Source organism: Bidens hawaiensis, unplaced genomic scaffold, assembly GCF_021521415.1.
Source record: "Bidens hawaiensis isolate Kalapana, Puna unplaced genomic scaffold, B.hawaiensis_p1.1 tig00017348_1, whole genome shotgun sequence".
In the NCBI taxonomy this organism is placed as follows: domain Eukaryota; kingdom Viridiplantae; phylum Streptophyta; class Magnoliopsida; order Asterales; family Asteraceae; genus Bidens; species Bidens hawaiensis.
In genome coordinates this window covers 37,364-55,408 of record NW_027492625.1, presented here as the reverse complement: position 1 = coordinate 55,408, position 18,045 = coordinate 37,364, and the positions used below count along the sequence as shown (strand labels likewise).

The following is an 18,045-nucleotide window of genomic DNA, read 5'->3' as shown; positions in this document are numbered from 1 at the left end:
GGGAGTTCGATCAGGCGTGACCGAATCTCCTGAAAAGCTGCTTCCGCTTCTGGTGTCCAGCGGAAGTGCGTTTTCTTTAAGCAGTTTCTCAATGTTGACACGAAAGGAAACGACTTATCCGCATGGTTTGCCAAAAAGCGATTAAGTGCGACTAGTCGTCCATTCAGTGTCTGAGCCTGTTTGATGGTGGTAGGTGATTCCATTTTAATAATGGCTTCGACCTTTTCAGGGTTCGCTCTGAAGCCATCTTTAGTAACAATGACTCCCAAGAACTTCCCTTCTTCCATCCCAAATGAACACTTGCTCGGGTTGAGCTTCATGTTTATTTTTCTGAGCGTGTTGAAAGTTTCTTCAATGTCTTTCAACATCGCTTCTGGCTCGGGGCTTTTGATGACCAAATCATCCATATAGACTTCCAAGTTTCTCCCGATTTGGGCATGAAACTCTTTGTCCATCAGTCGTTGGTACGTGGACCCTGCATTCTTAAGTCCGAATGGCATCATTTTATAACAAAATGTACCATCGGGCGTCCGAAATGCGGTTTTGTCCTGGTCATCTACGGCCATGTGGATTTGATGGTACCCCTTATACGCATCCAAGAAGCATTTAAGGCGAAATGGTACCAACGAATCCACCTTAAGATCAATTTCTGGTAACGGATAACAATCTTTGGGGCATGCTTTGTTCAAATCTTTGAAATCTATGCACATGCGCCATTGTTTGTCATTCTTCGGTACCATTACGGGATTTGCAACCCATGTTTGATATCTGCTAACGCGTACGATGCCTGCGTCAAGGAGTTCCTTGACTTGGGTTCTACACGCGTTAGTTTGTTCAGGCCCCATTACTCTGCGCTTTTGTACGACTGGCGTAACAGCCGGATCGCACTTGAGCTTATGCTCCGCCTTACTTCGGGGTACACTAGTCATGTCAGCTGGTGCCCACGCAAAGATGTCAGCGTTTTTCTGCAGTAAGCGTTTGAGTAGGGTGCGGGTGGGATCAACGATTGTTGGTCCAATGGTAACGGCCTGGTCGGGGTATTTGCCGTTGAAGGCCCATTTTTCCGGTTCGGTGATGGTTTGTTTAGCCTTTTTTCCGGTTCGGTGATGGTTGGTTTACCCCAACTTCTCTATCTGCTAAAAACAGCTAAGAATATCTATCGTCTTTACTCTTTATCATATCTAATATAGTGGTTATTTTCTTTGATTTAATGGCTGTTCTCTTAAATTAAAAAAAAATAATCAAAATCACAAAAAGAAAAAAACACTTTATAATAACAAAAAAACATGTTGAAAATGAGAAACAGTAGCAGCCGTCATTTGACAACGAGCATGACTTCGTATCCGACTATCCGTCCACCGACCCACATTTTACACCCAACCCGGTTGCTTCCAAACTCCCTATCAAACGCGTCCTGATTTTGACCCGTCAACATTACATCTAAACTCTATTTTCCACACTATAATAACTTGTACAAATAGCTTTAAAAACTGTTCAACACCTTGGAATATAAAATTCAAGCTCTGGAAAAAGCACTACCTTGTTGTAATATAAATATAACAAAATAATCACACTTTTCTGTATTCAGATCACGATGCCGATTCACATGGCGGCCACCGTGACTCCGGTCTACCACCACCGTCAACCGCTCAACCACCGCCGTGTAACGGCGTCACTTAACCCAGCCACAATCAACGACGGCGATAACAAGCTAACAAACAAATCAATCCGCCTGGCGAAATCAATCTCAAACCTATTGAATCTATACATCGAAAAACCGTCGTTAAAAAATATCTTCCAACGGTTTGACCGGAATATCATTGCTCAGGCGGATGCCAAGCTGGACATGCCGATGACGTCACCGAAGGAAGATATTTCCAGCATGTGGCGTGACATCCACGGCAGCTCTGACTGGGAGAATCTGCTTGATCCTCTTAGTCCGTTGATACGTAGAGAGATTATTAAGTACGGTGAGTTCGCTCAAGCGACATACGACGCATTCGATTTCGATTCGTATTCGGAGTATTGCGGAAGCTGTTTGTATAATAAGAACAAGTTGTTTGACAAGTTAGGGTTAGTTAAGCACGGGTATAATGTGAGTAAATATGTATACGCCATGTCGCAATATGAGATCCCTAGGTGGTTAGAGAAATCCTACGTGGCGGAGAACACGTGGAGTAAGGATTCCAATTGGATGGGGTACGTGGCGGTGAGTGATGACGTGGAGGCGAAGCGGATTGGGAGGAGGGATGTGGTCGTGGTGTGGCGTGGGACCGTGTTGCCTTCGGAGTGGTACGAGGATATGCAACGGGATTTGGAGCCGTTAGGGCATGGCGAGGCGAAGGTGGAGCGAGGGTTTCTTAGTATTTATAAGTCGAAGCGTGTGACCACTAGGTATAATAAGACGAGTGCGTCGGATCAGGTGATGGAGGAGCTCGGACGGTTGTTGAAGGTTTATAGAGAAAGAGGGGAGGAAGTTAGTTTGACGACTACTGGGCATAGTCTGGGTGGGGCGTTAGCTTTGCTGACTGCTTACGAGGCTTCCATTATGTTTCCGACCCTCCCGATAAGTGTAATATCTTTCGGTGCTCCTAGGGTTGGAAACATTGCATTTCGGGACGAGCTCCATCACAAAGGCGTGAAAGCTCTACGAATTACCATAAAGCAAGATCTCGTCCCACGAATGCCTGGGATTGTTTTCAACGAGACGTTACAAAAATTTGATGATCTGACGGGTACCCTAGAGTGGGTTTACCACCACGTTGGGGCAGAGTTGAAGCTTGATGTCAGAGCTTCACCTTTCCTTAAACGTGGGTCAAATTTTATCGGGATTCATCATCCTGAGACGTATTTACATCTTGTTGATGGATACGTCAGCAATGACTCACCGTTTAGATCGGATGCTAAACGGGATGTGGCCCTAGTGAATAAATATTGTGATATGCTTGTAAATGAGCTTAGGATTCCACCATGCTGGTATCAATTGAGTAACAAAGGGTTAGTTACCAATGAAGTTGGGAGATGGGTTAGACCTAAAAGGGAACTTGAAGACATACCTTCACCCATTCAAGAAGAAAATATAGATTTGTAGGATGCAATATTTGCTTGTAAATCAGTAAATCCATATATTGTGTGTAGAATTTTAGTTTCTAAAATGAATAATATTTTTTATATGTTGACAACTAAAATTTTTGAATATATGACATGATAAAGATTTCTTTTTGAAAATTATATTAAACTAAAAACTGTTAACAAAGTCTTATACACCATTATGGCTTCAATAATCACACAGTCCGAAAAAAGTTAATACACCATAAGTTTGTTGAAAAAAGTTAATTATTTAATTCCTATTTTGTGAACTTAAAAAGGGTCCTAAGCAATATAAAAAATATTACAACTTCTCTATTTGCTGAAAAAAAGTTAATATTGCTACAAATTTGAGTTTTGTGTATTTGCAATAAGAAGCCCATACAAAGAGTCTTGACACCAATATCTTCTTACAAAACATCAAACTCACCCTCCTATATCAACAGTCACCTAAAAACAAAACAAAACAAAACATCAACAAACAAACCATTTTACACAATCATCAACTTACAACAACTAACTTTCAACTTGGTTTCTCTTAAACACCCTCTTCAAACTCTTCAGCAGGACTTTTTTCGCCTCTGTGGCTTGGCGGGATGAAGGACTTGTAAACAGTTTCCATGTCAGGTCTGTCCTTCATATCATGGCTGGCCACAACCTCGAGTGCAGTTGATTGAAAGAACCGGTAAAATTTCTTACTACAAACGAATGCAAAGACGAATGTCATTATTAGAAGCGGGATTATGACCGGGGCGTAGATGAACTTCTTTGTTCCAAAATAACCGAGCATGGTAGCTTGGAACAATAATAACGAGGCCACCATTCGGATATGGATGTGGGGCCACATCTTCCCGTAGCTCTCGTATTTTGGCACCACAACTTTCAGGACCTGAAAAGAAAGAATTAATCTTGTTAATCGACATAATCTCGCTTTTTGTAAGTACCGGTTGAGGCTGTTTTAAATATGGTGTCAATCCTATTGATTTGCTTTTTTCGGTTTTTAATTTGGGTTCGTTTCGGTTTGATTTAGATTTTTCTGTTTAACCAATTGGGCTTAAAATTTTTGGCACAAAATAATAAAGTTGGGCATGAGTCTTTTGTTAATTAATGATTAATTTACTATTATAAATTTGAACTAAAATATTTGGTTACACTATTTAATATTTATTTACTTCTTATAAATTACTTATTATTCAAAATTGAAAACAAAAACTCATCAACTCGGTTTGGATCAAGTTTTTCGGTTTTAGTCATATACCAAACTGAATCTGAACCGAAAATTCGATTTTTATTAAAAAATAAAACTAAATAGTCGTTTTTTGGGTTTGGCTGTTTCGGTTAGGGATCGGTTATTTCGGTTTCATGCACACACAAGTCAATAGTGTCGGGTTGAATGATTAAAATGTTGAAACTGGACATGGCTCGTATATTTATTTGTATCAAAGATCTCAACCCTAATCCGGGTTCATTTACAATCATATAAGCTGAAGATGAACCATTTTAACACATTAATCTAAACGAGTAAAACGATTACCGAAACGGGTTGATGGGTTGATGTTCAATTAAATAGGTTGATGTGTCAACATGTTCAGCCAAACATTGATATTTTTAGGCTAAGCAAGTTAACTTGAACACAGTCAATTTAATTAAGCGGGTCAAGCTTAACATGGCCTGTGTAATTAAACATGCCAAATATAACACGGCCCTTTTAATGAAATGGGTCACAACCAGAACATAGCCTGTGTAAATAAACGTGTCAACCTGAACACGGTCCGTTTCATTAAACGGGTCCACCTGGACACAACTTGTTTAATAAATCATGTCAACCTGAACACAACCCGTCTAATTAAACAACCCAACCCAAACACTCCCCGTTTAGACGTAACACCCCAAAACCTGATTGTTTTCAACTGATGAAATATTACCTGATTCCGAAACACAAGCCACCCTAGCCCAAAATATATCGCTCCAAACGGAATAATTAACGGCGCAATCACCGAATAACAAAGAGTTATTGTGACAACAAGCATATCATTAGGAATCTTGGTCGCATATCCAAGATCACCAGGTAACCAAGCATCTTTCAAATCCTCTTCGGTCTTACACAAATACTTCCTTTTCAAATGAAATATTATCAACGGGACTATCCTCGATAACTCGAGCCCATAACCCACAAAAAACCTAATCCAAAACACCAATCGATAAACACGTTAAAAACCGAGAAATAGAAATATTTCCCCTCAGCCTTTGACAAAAACAGAAGAAATGCAGGCAGCAAAGCTAAAAACACAATCAAAGCAAGCTGAGGAAGATAAGCCCCCAAAACCGTTCGAATTATGTCCACGTTGAGAACCGGTTTGGTAAACGGAAGCAGCTTTTAAATTCGGTAAAGTCGTGATTATCCCTATAGGGATCATGTAAAAACATATTGTTAAGAACACGACATATTGTCGTGTCTCGCGTTCGTAATAAGTTTTAGGAAGATTGTTTTGTCTCGGTTCGGGTGCATCCGTGACTGTCCACGTGTCAATCATCCGTGCGTGTGCGCTTTGACCGGCAGCTGCTGCGGTTACTCTGTTTGTAAAAACCACCACAGCTGAACCTTGTTGTTTACCTCTAAAAGTTGACTTTTGCGCAGACTCGAGTTTTGGAGTCAACTCCTCGATTTTGCCTTTATAATAATCTATCGAGTCCACTTTTTTACCAACAAGACCGAGAAACCCGGTTTTGTGAGTCGGGGGGACTCCATCCGGGTTGACCTTTTTCGAGTCAGCGTATATGGTTTCGGCCCGTCTTAGCTTCTTTTTACAGTCTTCCAATTCTTCATAGATTTTGTTGACTTCCGTGTTGTCGGTTACTACCAACAATTTGTAAAACGTGTCGGGGTAAATGGTTTTGAAATACGCGTCGACTTGTTCTTTTCGGGAACTAGCTTCGGATGAAAGTGGGATGTCACGAACTACAACCGCAAATTGTTTGGGTTTGGCTTCTAGTGAACTCAACGCTTCGGCTCTAAGATCGGATACGTGTTTGTATGCTCTCCATAACAAGACATACGAGACTATGGAAACCCAATAGCACGCAATCACAGAAACCCATAACCGGGGGCTTTTTTCCTGAAATGAAGATAACGGGTTCTCATGGTTACTAAAAAAAAGTGAAAAAGATGGTAAATGTAGAGCCAAGCCGCTAAAAGCTTGAATCAAGAGTAATAAATAAGCTTGTTTAATAAACAAGCCTGGGCTTTAGTTATCGAGCTCCAGCCAGCTCATGAGCCTTAACGGGCCTGTGGAGTAATTTTTAATTAATATATTAAACATATATATTTATAACAATTATCATTATATATACAATTATAATAAAGATAACTAAATAATATACATTTTGTTATGTATGAAAATTATATATAAAATATATATACAAATAATTATAAACATAATATATACAAAAAATTAACCATAAATGTATATAAGTTAGTTAACAAATAATAAACGAGCTGAGCTCGAGCTTGAAAAATTACTAAAAACCACTCATAAGCCGAGCTTGGTCTCAGCTCGGCTCGCTTACAAGCTTAGTAAAATAGTTATGAGCTTACTTTGAGATGTGCCATTGAAAGCTTGTCGAGGTCATCGAACGCGTTTTTACGGGTAGAATCTTTAATATTCGGGTTCTTTTCCGTCATATGGAGGGGTACGAGTACTGGTAGCAATAAAATGCCGGATAATAACAATATCCCAAACACTGTAAAACACACAAAGATAGTAGCATTAAAGTTAATAGCAGGTTAATTATTAGCTTCTAAATACAGTTACAGTTAATTTCACATTAATTCACTTCAATTTTGGTGGTAATTTAGCCTCTAAATTTAAGGCTTTACATAGATTAAGGTTTATGTCTAGTGTTAGAGAGAGCACTCGTCAAATAAACCGGTTAACCGAGTCGACCTAAAAATTGAGCCCAAACTGAGCCGGTTTAAAACTGGTTATGTAGAAACCGGTTTGAAACCGACTGAAACCGAGGTTAGGAACCAGTTTGTAATTTTTTACACCAAAATGAGAGAAAAAAAAACCACGAAAACCGAACCTGAACCGAGGCAAAACTGGTTTTTTAATGAACGAGTACAACAAGGAAAACATATTAGGTCTTTTACTTTTTTTCGTTTTTGATTTATATTTTGAGTGATTATTTTTTATTATTTTTTGAGAGGTTTTTTTTAACTCTTTGTATTTTAACCTTTACTTGGGTCAAGATAACTTTACCCATCCTGACCAATACACATCCTAACCTTTAAAAAAAACCAATCATGACCCAAACCTATTCTAGCCCAACCCAACCCAACCCAACCCATTCATATTGCCACATCTAACTATATTTAATAGGGCTGATAAATTTAAGACACAGATATGTTCACATAACACGAAATGATATGAAGTTAAACAAGTTTGGGCTGAAGTTTAACATGTTTCGTGTTTTAAACAGGTTGACATATTAAGACTTGTTTAAATTTGTGTATAACAAGCTAAACCCTCGTTAACCTGTTAATGACTTGTTTAAACATGCTTATATTATTTATTCTAGTTTTTAAAAAATTAAGTACATGTGCTTATCGGATGTTATAACTGATTTTAAACTATTCTAGATTTTTGTTTCATATATGTTAAGGATTACGAATTAGTTACGACTTTTATGAAATTTTGGCAACTTTTGCTTCACTGCATAAGTGAAACTTATTGTGTCACTAAACAAATCGTAACGCGTAAATTATGTTTGTGTTTCTGTAGAGAAAATTGACACAATTAGTTATCGTGTCCTATCCGTGTCTAACAACATATATAATTGTGTCATGTATGACATGTTCTCCCAACTCTGATATTTTAGTTTTCAAATTAAGTTTCATTTAGTAGTTTTTAATTCATTAATTTAAAATATTCTACAAATCCAAGCGTACTGTAAGAATTAATACATTGAATTAATATACATTTTAAACTATTATGATATGTGTGACATTCTTAGAAGCAATCCAAGAGCATAACAATGTGCGATGCATATTTGAGGTGTAAGTTAATTAAATTGACAAGTTTAGGATTTGTGGTTTGAATTTTGAAATATGTTTTGAGATCTAAGAGAATTGATGTTCGTCATTATGTTACATTTGCCTAAATCGAGCTAAATATCTTTTATAACTGATGATGGGAGTACCACTTTAGTCCTTACAATAAACTCACATATATCTAGCCTAATCCAACAACTCATGTAGCATACAAATCACCTAGTAAGGACCATAGATTGCTCGATGGTAGTAGCCTAGTAGGGTTGGTACCCAGGTTGGGTAGCTGACATTCTAGCAATCACTATCGCGAGACAACCCACAACCAAGGTATAGTGTTAACCATAATAGCATTTAATGACTACAACTACTATAAATTCCTCATTAATTACCCTCAATACACCAACTATAAAAGTAATTCTATTCGCCCAAAATTCGTATAACCAATAACCAATAGACCATGCATCTAATTTTTTTTACTTTAATAATGTGACTTAGCCCTAATAATACTGTAATAGTAATAAACAACAAAACCACCAAAATAAGGTTAAAATAATGACAATTGGGTACATGTTTAAAACCCGATAAGACCTGTTAATAAAAAAAGTGTGGTATGTGATTTTTTTATTTTCTTAAATAATTGAAATTATTAGGCTAGACTCCATCACTTTTCCTTATTGGTACACAAAATTTAAAATTGTCTCATAGTCATGACATATAAAGTAGTTAAACGAGTCGTATTCATGCTTAATATTTGTGTTACGCGCGTCGCTTCTTACCTGTTAAGACACGAATTGTCGGTCATAATATTTTATTGTTATTATTGTTGTTGTCGTTTAATTTATTAAACATACAATATTAGCAAAAGATACAAGTGAGGTGTGGATTTGGTAGTAGTTGTGGTGGAGCATGTTAATCCTGAGTTTGCAATTTGCATCAAATAAAAATAAAAATAAAAACAAAAGAAAAGGATGCCAAATTTGGAAGCTTGCGTGGCAGTTGAGAGCAAAAAGAAACAAACACAACACGTGGTAGGGAAGACAGTTGTTAGTTTGTTACTCATCACTCATCATTTACAAACTTTATCCTTTCCCAAATATCCAATTAATTTGCTGTTTAGAATGGCTAAATTGAATCATCGGACTATTGACTCATCCGTTTATTTGTCCATCTTAAAGCGATAACTGTCTAAAATATTACATCTTACACCATATGTATTCAAAACATCTTACTCTTGGACATTTTGCGTCATGTGTCATTCCCGTAAGCAACAAAGAGTTTTAGACAGTGGCGTAATGGCAAAAACGCCACAACTCTCCTACAATAATTACATATATTCTCCTCTCTCCCCTACTCACACACAATTTCATCAAAATTCGTGTCACCCTCTCGTTTTGTAGGAAACGTCCAATCCAAAACGCCTACCCATAACGCCGGACGCCCGGGGGGGGGGGGGAATGCTCCCGGCGTTTTCACCTGATAACACCGCAACTAGTCTCCATTACGGATGATCTTAGAGGATAATAATATAATGTAACCAATACCAAATAGGTTGTAGATAGTACTATGAAGGTATGGATATGATGTTTTAATTGGGAGTTCTAGTTTTTATAGAACTCATAAAGGTGTAAATGTAAGAGTGATTAACGGGTAAGTTGGTTTTAATTTTGTTACCAAGGCTAGGTGTCGCACCCCCCATCTTGAGCCTGGACGTGTGACTCGCAGTTGGTATCGTTTTTGTAAATAAATCAGAGTTACGGGTTAATATGGAAATATTTGCGCGGATTAAATTATTAATATTTACATAACAAACCCGGAATTATAAAATATTCGTTTAATGTTTACAAAAGATTACTTATTTATACAAAACCATCATTCAAGTTTTAATATTAACAAAATGATCTGAGCCATCAAATCGCTTAGTATAGACTTCGATTCTTCAAGCGCCTCTTCTTCGTTACCTGTAAAATAGTTTGAAATATGCCAACAACACATGCTGGTGAATAAGCTGACGCATAAAATATTTTATTTACATAATTTCCCTTCGAGACATAACTTAGGTCTCGGCCCATCGTGGCTTAGGAATAATCAAGTTAAAAACCAAATCACAATTATAAACTTAAGCTCAACTCGAGACCGTTCAGCAAACACCGCAGCGTTCGAGGTTACTTAGCTACCATCAGTATACACATGATTACCCCCTCTCAAACATAACTTAGGTCCGACCCGTCATGACGGAGGCATATAACCAGGAGTGGTGCGGTGTGCCCACCGTCTAACCACATATGTAAGGATCCAAACAAACGTACACGACAGCCTGAAGGCCATCGATTACTTTTGTTCATAATGTTTTAGAGATACATAATCTCATGTAATCAATTTACTTTGACTCTATTAAACAAGTTATAAAAGTTTGGGGCGTATTCACCTTTGAAAGGATCAGCTTCACTTCACTGATCGTTTAGTCTTTCTTTTGCTATCTCGGACCTATAGTACGAGTATAACAATTTGTTATTACTAGATTAATAATCTAGCTTTAGACCTTTAGTCTATTTTGTATAATCTTTACCTTAATTATATTTTCTATTCGAACCTTTAGTTCAAAACATCTTTTCTTTTTAACAAGTTTTAAACCTTTAGTTTTACTTGTTTACTTTTCTAAACATTACGTTTCTTCTTCTCGAAGAAACGTATTCTTTATTTCTTTACTTATTATTTAAAAAACTTAAATAATAATAATATTAATAACAAAAATTTACTTTACATTATTATTTCTTATTTATATTTACTTTGTTATATTTTCTTTTGTTTATTTTTGAGATAATGAGTATACCCTCGACTAGGGTCAAAGCTTTTAATTATAATATTATTTTATTATCTTTACTCGGTCAGAACCCCTACCTTGATTTGCTTATATTTTCTAGATACTCGGGCATCACCTCTACACTTGCACGTTCATCGAGGAGATCTTGATCAACACTTTGTGCACATAAATCGAGGCACGCCATTCATCAATCTTCGTCGACACGTAATTCGAGGCAACGTTGGTTATTTGGCACGCAAAACGAGGAAACTTCGGATTTTCGGCACGGATTTCGAGGTAGTGTCGACGCTTTACGAGGTAGTGGGATTGTATTCTAGAGAGAGAGCGATATGTTGTGATGAAATGAATGGGCTGATGGCCCTATTTATACGCTGTTTTTAGTAAGTCATCGCGATACACGATGGGCCAATCGTAGGTCATCGCGTATCGCGACTAGGCTTGTCGCGTCACAACTAGCTTTGCCACGTGGCACTAGACACGCGGTGCCACATGGGGACACGTGGCAGGCACGTGTCATGGCTGTCAGGCCTCGTCATCGGGATACGCGATGACGAGTGAGCTTTTGGGAATCGCGTTTCGTGATCCCTTTCTTTTCTTTTCTTGGTTTTTGTGACAAACCATCGCTATACGTGATGAGTTGGTTTCTGATCTATCGCGTATCGCGATTGGTCAAAAAATACAGAATTTCAAATGCGGTCCTTGAATTTTGAATACTTGGCATTTTCGATCTGAAATTTTTGTGATGTTACACTAGGGATCTGTCTTAACGTTTATGGTGTTAAAGCTGATTTGACAAGGATGATGGGTGGACAACACTTTCTGCATGGGTTTAAGAGCATCAAAGGCAAGATAAATTATTATGTTAATATAATTTAAAATTCCCACACAAATAATTGAAGAATTATTAAATTAAGAGATATTAAGAGGGGTTGACCAATTTCTTTATGGTGCGGTAGTGTGAAAGGAGATAAAATGGGTAATGTGGTGTCTATGTAGAGTTAAGGGTGTGAATGCATACCCCTGACCTAAGGGCAATTTTGATCTTGATCTGTAGCATTGCCGGCTCCGAGAAGTCGAATTTTTTTCTTTTTTGGTTAAAGGCGAAATTTTTGTTTGGCCTTAAGTAAAAAGAACATTTTGTTGTGTTTAAACAATTTAATTTTACATGGACTTACTTGGTTATGATTTGAGTTATGTAAAAAACTTTTGCGTAAAAAAAAACTAAAAAATGTCTTAAATAAGACTAGAACCCACAACCTCTTGGTTATAAGTTATGCCTCTTTGCCACTAGAACAAACTAGTGTTTATATAAATGTGTTTAAACATTGATTATAAATATCTTTTTCATAAAAATACACATTTAAAAAAAATTCGGGCCTATCAGGATGTCGGGCCTATGGCCGTCAACTACCCAGCCACACCCTTAGGCCGGGCCTGATCGGTAGCACATTCTTAAAAGCATGCTAAGAATATAACAATACATGATACAACTATACGAATTGTAAGGACCATTTAATTAAAACAGAATATAAAAAAGATCATACATGTATATCAGATTTCATATCTTTTAATCCATATCTTGTTTCTTTATATGGTTTACATTTGAAGTGGGAACCACGACTAGCCCCTATTGAAAGTTTATAATCTTTCAAATCTCTAACGTGGATCCAGCATTTACTTATGAAGTAATAGAGCATAAAATCCATTTTGAAAAAAAAAATTATAATAAAAAACTAATTTGAGTTATTTATAATTCATAAACTAAACCATATTAGTATTTCAGGTTGTAATTTGATATTATCATAGCTTGGATTTGGATGTTTTCACAGAAAACTGAAACTTAGCTTACATGTTTCACCTTTTATGATTTAAAAACCATTTAGTTTCGGTTTTGGTTGTGTTAGTGTAATTTATAATTTTGTTCAATTTGGTTTCACTTACATTGGCTAGGAGCTAAAATTTTACAAAATTATATTTTAATAATCAAAACTATAAAGTATTAGCTGATATTAATCTATACTGATAAATTAACCAATAGCAATCTTAACTTCCAGTTATGTTGTTAAACACAATCCACTTATAATGGATAAGTTAACATGTTTGCGCCTCACTTTCATTTATGTTGTTTCAAAACTAAAACATTTTGATTGGGATCCACAATTATTTATTATGGGAGGACACAATTACTTCTGCACTCTTGTAAGATTGTCATTTGCAATGTAAGTGAAAGTTAGCAATGTCGTTAGTCAAAATATTATTACGAACTTTTATCGGCCAAGGGTCATAATTTGGATTATTAGAATTCAATTTGCCTTTATGATAGCTGATTCGTAGATTCTGAGACTTATTATTTATCAAGTAAACTACTTAATGTTAAACTTATTTATCACATTAACAATTAATTGATTATTGAAACAATAACCCTTCACACATGGATCAGGCCTCATGATTCGATATAAAAGGGAGGTTTCAACGTTTAAACGAACAAAAGAAATGGATATGATGATTTGGTTCATTTATATCCACAATTTTTATTAAAAACAAATGTTATATCTATAGTCTAAAATAAAATAAAGTCCTAGTTGAAGTTATTATATGATGTATATCATTGTGAAAAAGATGTGTGATAGGGCCTTAACGTGCTGCTTGTAAACTTGTAGCTAAAATATCTGATGCTTTATAGGAAGCATTGTTGACACTTGGTATCCATGTTTAGCCACAATTTAGTTAACACTTACCCACATGCTAATCGAGTCATATTCTCCTTCGTTTAGGTCTAGAATCATGTTCTAAAATCGAACCAATAAGAGACTTTGACAGTTCATCGGTTAAAGTGATTTAATCGGTCATAATCTTACAAGCTAGTCAGTTGAAAAGAGAGGGGGCAAATAAAACTTTTTTTTTATTTTATTATGTTGGTTTTATCTGCTTTATATTAAATCAGTAGATTTATTTGTGCCTAGTCCATTAGCTCAAAACTAAACGATGCCAGACTAGTTAATCCGATCTGATTTCCAAAGCATGATCTATAACAACTGACCTACTTATTTTCAGAGAATGACCGGCGCCAAATTTAACTCATCGATAGAGTTATTTCTTTTCCTAAAGGTTTTCTTTTTCTCGAAAGAGAATGACGGGTTAGTATACCTCCGCACTTCTCTTGAAGAAGTCTTCATTGAAGTACATGAAAATCGATGCCTCTAATTATGTCTGTTACTTAAAATTTATAAACTCGGTTCAAATATTGACGCATGTTTCCCTTATATATATCATATAGCTAATCAAAAATTTGGTCTTCGCTTAGAATTTATGTTTTGGATAGGTCAATCAAATATTAAATCGTGTCTAGTTTAGGGTGAATTCGGTTTTATACAAATTTCATGTTGTTGCCAGGACGTAGCCACTCATAAATGAGGGGTTTCATTCGTCCCCTGTGAAAAAAAAATATAGTGTTAATATACCGAAAAATTTTCGACCGACCCCTGTAAAATTTTGGCACCGACCCCTATAAAACTTTAAAGTCGTACTCTGTATAATTTCGATACGACCCCCATGAGATTTTGAGACTAATCCTAACAAAAACTACAATGACAATTTTATAAATATAATTATATAAACGTTATATAAACAATTTTTCCTATTAAATTTGACTTTAGTATTAACAAGTCCATTAGTCCAATATCCAATTCAAACCCTACTCAATTTTTAGCCCAAAACCCAAAATCTCATTCTAACTTCTAAATTTTTTTTTTTTTGACCGCCTTTGCTGTCTCACTTCGTCCTTTCATCTCACCACTCGCCGGAATCGGAAATTTCGACCAGGGGGTACGGCGCACTCAGTCACTCACCTTGATACCTTATCTTCTCACACAATATCACGTCTACTGCTGCACTACAAATTGTTTCCAAGTTCCAACAGACAACAACCCTCACGTCCACTAAAATTGTTTCCAGCCTTCCAGGTACAACATAATACATTTAATTTATGTCTAATTTAGTTTGGTTTTTAGATTTTTAGGTTTATGATATTTAGACTACTATGTAAAAAAATTTGGGGAATTTGGGGTAACATCCGACTTACTTGTTTCATTGAGTTGTTTGACTCCTTGTAATAATTTTCGGGCATTTTCTATTCCAAAAATAGTACGATTAGTCGAGTTGTACCCATATGATTTTGATGAAAAGTGATAAAAGAAGACTCCCATTTGAACTCGCGACATACATTGATAATTTAAAAGGAGATAAACGATTTAAAAACTTGAATGGTTTAACAAGTCTTGTTCAATTGATGGTTCAAACAAAGAAACGCCATTCCTTTGCAGTGGTTCAAACTTGAATGGTTTAGCTCTCATATTACCGGTCGCAACCGCAACCGTTGAAAGATCCTTTTCGGCGATAAAGTATGTGAAGTCCGATTTGCGTAATCAAATGGGTGATGAAAATTTAAGCGACAGTTGTATTTGTTACATTGAGAAAGACTTGATTGTCAATATTAAAGTAGATGATGTAATGGTTAGATTTCAAAAAATGAAAAATCGTAGAGAAACAACTTTAATATATTTGTTATCTAATATTTTGTTTGGTAATCTTTTTTTTATATATATGACCTGACTCGACCCGATTCGACTCGACTCGATTTGACCCGACAGTTGTATTAGTACCGACCATAAAAATTCCCGACCACTGTGAGAAATTTTTCTGGATCCGCCACTGGTTGTTGCAATACACCGTTATTATTATTGTTATAAACCATACGTGTGTGATATTAAATACCAATCATAGGTTCGGAGTGTAAGAAAGCAAAGAGCAATAGTACAGGGGTCAAAGTGTTAATACATAAAATTGGTTCTATATTCTTTGTCTTGAGTAGAATCATTTTGAAAGCGATTTATTTGACAGCCATGACATAATAAAGCTTTAATATATTAGTTAATTAAATATTAGAAGTAACTAATAAAATATTTATGATTAAAAGTTATACAATTTGTAATTTAAAACATCACTAATTAATATGGATCCACGACCAAAACTCCAAAGGTAAACCATTTTACTCACTCTCTACTTACTTTCAGTCTCAAATCATCTTTGTCATCTAGGAAACCTCCACTAATCAAAGTTCATCTCCACATCACCAACTATTCATGGTTCACCTTCAACCATAAAGCTTACGAAGTCAGGACCAAAGGATTTTGCAACCTTTTGTCTTTTGCTTCGTCTTAAATCACCATCCTCAGTCTCGGGCCGTTCATGTGTTCCTTCATGAACCAAGTCGTCATTTTGTGTTGACGAGCTTGCACCTACATCATTCGCTCGTGATGATGAGGCCTCATGTGTGTGTCCTAACTTAGGAAACACGTGCTCAAAATACGAGACAGTATTGGGGCTCGCCTCCATGAAAGTGTTTACGTGTACATTTGGAATTTTAGATTCATGTACCAAAAACCGATGTGCACAACTATTGTGAGCATATCCAATGAAAATGCAATCAACAGTTTTGGGACCAATCCTAAGAGCCTTAGGAGATGGTACGGTGACTTTAGCTAGGCACCCCCACACTTTCATGTATTTGTACGAAGGTTCTCTTTCCTTCCATAACTTATAAGGAGTCTCGTTCCTATTCTTGAGAGGTATCTTCTTTAAAAGATAATTTGCCGTTAAAATGGCACCCCCCCAACATGTCATGGCTCACCCCAGAACTAACCAACATGGCATTCATCATCTCTTTCAATGTACGGTTCTTTCGTTCTGCCATGCCATTTGATTGTGGAGAATAAGGAGCGGTTAATTCATGTATTATGCCACTTTGTGCGCATAAATCCGCAAATGGTGAAACGTATTCACCTTCTCAATCGCTTCTCACACATTTAATTTTCTTGTTAAGTTGTAACTCAACTTCATTTTTAAACAATATAAAATTTTCTATTGCTTCATCTTTACTTTTAAGTAAATATACATAGCAATATTTTGAGCAATCATCAATAAACGTGATGAAATATTTGTTTCCCCCTCTTGTTGGGCACATTTTTAAATCTCACACATCGGTGTGAATTAAATCAAGTGTTTCGGTTATTCTTTCAACCGATTTGAAGGATGATCTTGTAAGTTTGGATTCAACACATGTTTCGCATTTCGAGTTTGTATCAATGTGGAATGTTGGTATACTTTTTAATTTAATTAAACGACGAAGTGAATTGAAATTTACATGTCCTAATCTACCATGCCAAACATTTGAATTTAAAGACTCAATAATATAAGCAAAAGTAGATGCCTTATTCATTTCATTTCCAATCACGGTTACATCAAGTTTAAACATACCATTGAGGGCATAGCCCTTACCAACATACATTCCACTCTTAATCAAGACAAACTTGTCTGACTCAAACACTAAACGAAAACCAAACTTATTAAACAACCAACCCGAAACCAAATTCTTACGAATTTCGGGCACATACAAAGTGTTGCTCAAAGTAAGCTCTTTTCCCGAAGTCATCTTCAAGATCACATTCCCTTCACCCTTGATGTCGGCCGTTGCTTGATTCCCCATAAACAATTTAGCATAACTAGCAGCCTCCTTAAAGGTGCTAAAGAGGGCTTGTCACCACACACATGACGGGTCGCACCCGTATCAATGAACCATCCTTGCGGTTTGTCCCCCACAAGATTGATTTCTTCAATCATTGCCGAGAGCTCGGTGATCATTGCCACCAACGGTTCACCATTTCCATCCACCATATGCGCACGCTCACGCTTAGGCTTCTTGCATTGGTTCGCACGATGGCCATTCTCATTACAATTGTAACAAACACCTTGGAAGTTTGAAGATTGAGGTTTCTTTTTCACAACCTCCTTCTTCGGTCCAAGGTTCAACTTTCCCTTTCCCTTATCCATTTTACCCTTACCCTTATGCCCCCCCCCCCCTTAGAAGATTGTCCAAGTTCAACCATGTTGGCCTTAGCCACTGGCTCCACACGAGCTGATTTTTGAGCCGTTTTATTGTCTTCCTCAATTCGAAGACGAACAATTAATTCATCAATTTGTGCTTAAGATAATTCTTAAACTCAACCCAACTAGGAGGCAACTTTTCAAT

General features: G+C 36.5%; 2 pseudogenes across 1 annotated transcript; one reads left to right on the top strand and one right to left on the bottom strand.

Annotated features, from left to right (window-relative positions):
* The first annotated feature begins 1,569 nt into the window (after nt 1-1,569).
* LOC143553659 (phospholipase A1-Igamma1, chloroplastic pseudogene) lies at nt 1,570-3,168 on the top strand (annotated as a pseudogene).
* A 310-nt stretch (nt 3,169-3,478) lies between these two features.
* LOC143553648 (hyperosmolality-gated Ca2+ permeable channel 3.1-like) lies at nt 3,479-7,006 on the bottom strand (annotated as a pseudogene). The gene is made up of 4 exons (XR_013138866.1): nt 6,683-7,006; nt 5,318-6,203; nt 5,013-5,276; nt 3,479-3,976 (listed from the first exon to the last, which is right to left on the bottom strand). The product of XR_013138866.1 is annotated as a hyperosmolality-gated Ca2+ permeable channel 3.1-like (transcript).
* Nucleotides 7,007-18,045: the final 11,039 nt, after the last annotated feature.